The sequence below is a fragment of the Chiloscyllium punctatum genome, chromosome 20 (genome assembly GCF_047496795.1).
Source record: "Chiloscyllium punctatum isolate Juve2018m chromosome 20, sChiPun1.3, whole genome shotgun sequence".
In the NCBI taxonomy this organism is placed as follows: domain Eukaryota; kingdom Metazoa; phylum Chordata; class Chondrichthyes; order Orectolobiformes; family Hemiscylliidae; genus Chiloscyllium; species Chiloscyllium punctatum.
This window is the reverse complement of record NC_092758.1, coordinates 15,081,555-15,085,146: the sequence shown is the minus strand read 5'-3', so window position 1 is coordinate 15,085,146 and position 3,592 is coordinate 15,081,555. Positions and strand designations below refer to the sequence as shown.

The 3,592-nt window shown below is 46.0% G+C and overlaps 1 non-coding gene across 1 annotated transcript; it reads left to right on the top strand.

Annotated features, from left to right (window-relative positions):
• The first annotated feature begins 3,044 nt into the window (after positions 1-3,044).
• trnat-agu (transfer RNA threonine (anticodon AGU)) lies at positions 3,045-3,118 on the top strand. Its single transcript has one exon. It is a non-coding gene; the product is annotated as a tRNA-Thr (tRNA).
• Positions 3,119-3,592: the final 474 nt, after the last annotated feature.

The following is a 3,592-nucleotide window of genomic DNA, read 5'->3' as shown; positions in this document are numbered from 1 at the left end:
AGGAGCAGATACGACGTGTCCTTGATATGTATGTACCTATCAAGCAGGAAAGAAATGGTCGTGTGAGGGAGCCTTGGTTGACGAGGGAGGTTGAATGTCTAGTAAAGAGGAAGAAGGAGGCTTACATAAGGTTGAGGAAACAGGGTTCAGACAGAGCAGTGGAGGGATACAGGATAGCCAGAAGGGACCTGAAGAAAGGGATTAGGAGAGCTAAGAGAGGGCATGAAAAATCCTTGGCGGATAGGATCAAGGATAACCCCAAGGCATTTTATGCGTATTTGAGAAACCTGAGAATGACGAGAACGAGGGTAGGTCCGATCAAGGACAGTAGTGGGAGACTGTGTATTGAGTCGGAAGAGATAGGAGAGGTCTTGAACAAGTACTTCTCTTCAGTATTTACGAACGAGAGGGACCGTATTGTTGAAAAGGAGAGTGTGAAACGGACTCTTAAGCTAGAAGAGATACTTGTTAGGAAGGAAGATGTGTTGGACATTTTGAACAACTTGAGGATAGACAAGTCCCCCGGGCCTGACGGGATATATCCTAGGATTATGTGGGAAGCAAGAGAGGAAATTGCAGTACCGTTGGCAATGATCTTCTCGTCTTCACTGGCAACGGGGGTGGTACCAGGGGACTGGAGAGTAGCGAATGTTGTGCCCCTGTTCAAAAAAGGGAATAGGGATAACCCCGGGAATTACAGGCCAGTTAGTCTTACTTCTGTGGTAGGCAAAGTAATGGAAAGGGTACTGAGGGATAGGATTTACGAGTATCTGGAAAGACACTGCTTGATTAGGGACAGCCAGCACGGATTTGTGAAGGGTAGGTCTTGCCTTACAAGTCTTATTGAATTCTTCGAGGAGGTGACCAAGCATGTGGATGAGGGTAGAGCAGCGGATGTAGTGTACATGGATTTTAGTAAGGCATTTGATAAGGTTCCCCATGGTAGGCTTATGCGGAAAGTCAGGAGGCATGGGATAGAGGGAAATTTGGCCAATTGGATAGAAAACTGGCTAACCAGTCGAAGGCAGAGAGTGGTGGTAGATGGTAAATATTCAGCCTGGAGCCCAGTTACAAGTGGAGTTCCACAGGGTTCAGTTCTGGGTCCTCTGCTGTTTGTAATTTTTATTAATGACTTAGATGAGGGAGTCGAAGGGTGGGTCAGTAAATTTGCAGATGATACGAAGATAGGTGGAGTTGTGGACAGTGAGGAGGGCTGTTGTCGGCTGCAGAGGGACTTAGATATGATGCAGAGCTGGGCTGAGGAGTGGCAGATGGAGTTCAACCCTGCCAAGTGTGAGGTTGTCCATTTTGGAAGAACAAATAAGAATGCGGAATACAGGGTTAATGGTAGGGTTCTTAGTCAGGTGGAGGAACAGAGGGATCTTAGGGTCTATGTACATAGATCTTTGAAGGTTGCCACTCAGGTGGATAGAGTTTGTAAGAAGGCCTATGGAGTATTATCGTTCATTAGCAGAGGGATTGAATTCAAGAGTCGTGAAGTGATGTTGCAGCTGTACAGGACTTTGGTTAGGCCACAGTTGGAGTAATTCTGTGCAGTTCTGGTCGCCTCACTTTAGGAAAGATGTGGAAGCTTTGGAGAGGGTGCAGAGAAGATTTACCAGGATGTTGCCTGGAATGGAGAGTAGGTCGTACGAGGATAGGTTGAGAGTTCTCGGCCTTTTCTCGTTGGAACGGCGAAGGATGAGGGGTGACTTGATAGAGGTTTATAAGATGATCAGAGGAATAGATAGAGTAGATAGTCAGAAACTTTTTCCCCGGGTACAACAGAGTGTTACAAGGGGACATAAATTTAAGGTGAAGGGTGGAAGGTATAGGGGAGATGTCAGGGGTGGGTTCTTTACCCAGAGAGTAGTGGGGGCATGGAATGCGCTGCCCGTGGGAGTGGTGGAGTCAGAATCATTGGCGACCTTTAAGCGGCATTTGGATAGGTACATGGATGGGTGCTTAATCTAGGTTAGAAGTTCGGCACAACATCGTGGGCCGAAGGGCCTGTTCTGTGCTGTATTGTTCTATGTTCTATGTTCTATGTTCCTCTGGCAGCTCATCCCATACACATGCATTACCCTTTGCATGAAAAAGTTACCCCTTAGGTCCCTTTTAATTCTTTCCACTCTCATCTTAAACCTCTGCCCCCTAGTCTGGACTCCCCCAAATCAGGGAAAAGACCTTGCCTATTCACCCTATCCATGCCCCTCATGATTTTATAAACCTCTATAAGGTCTCCCCTCAGCCTCCAATGCTCCAGCGAAAACAGTTAACAGGGTTAAAGGCTGACAAGTCCCCAGGGACTGGTAGCCTGCAAGGAGGGAGAGAAACAATTGAGAATTACAGATCACTTAGCCTGACATCAGTAAAGTGAAAATGCTAAACTCTGTTAGAAAACGCATGATAACAGAGCACTTGGAAAACATTAATGGGATTAGACAAATTCAGCATGGGTTTATGAAAGGGAAGTCATGCTTAACAGATTTTCTACTGTTTTTTTAAGGCTGCAGCTAGAATCATTGAATCCCTACAGTATGGAAGCAGGTCATTCAGCCCATTGAGTCTACACCAATCCTTTGTGAGCACCCTGCCCAGACCCAACCCCCTACCCTATCCTATCCCTGCATTTCCCATGGCCAATCTAGTTAATCTGCATATCTTTGGACAGTAGGAGCAAACCCACACAGACACATGGAGAATGTGTAAACTCCACACAGACATTCACCTGAAGGTGAAATTGAACTGAGGATTTCTGATACTGTGAGGTAGCAGTGTTAACCACTGAACCACCATACCGCCCTAAGTCTTGTATTGTATTTGAAAAGTCTGTATGGAAACCATTGAGGTCAATTTTGGGGGCCATTGAGTGTTTTAATTTTACTGTATTGTAAGATTAATGTGAGGGTGATTTGATTTGGCTATTTATCTCCATACCATAGCAAGTTGCATTGGTGCCTCAGTGGTAGAATTCCTGCCTGCCATGCAGGAGGCCTGGGCTTGATTCCTGGCCAATGCATTATAACCTACATGAGGGCTGTGGTACCATGGCTTAGATGGTTAAAATGTCTGCCTAGTAAACAGGAGATCCTGGGTTCAAATCCCAGTGGTACCTGCTTGCTGCATCAAAAGTTTGCTGTTTCATCTTTTGATAGTCTCAGGTGAGGTGCCGGAAGACTGGAAGTTGGCTAACACAGTGCCACTGTTTAAGAGGGATGGTCAGGACAAGCCAGGGAATTATAGACCAGTGAGTCTGACGTTGGTGGTGGGCAAGTTGTTGGAGGGAATCCTGAGAGACAGGATGTACATGTATTTGGAAAGGCAAGGACTGATTTGGGATAGCCAACATGGCTTTGTGCGTGGGAAATCATGTCTCACAAACTTGATTGAGTTTTTGAAGAAGTAACAAAGAGGATTGATGAGGGCAGAGCAGTAGATGTGATCTATATGGACTTCAGCAAGGCGTTTGACAAGGTTCCCCATGGGAGACTGATTAGCAAGGTTAGATCTCATGGAATACAGGGAAAACTAGCCATTTGGATACAGAACTGGCTCAAAGGTAGAAGACAGAGGGTGGTGGTGGAGGGTT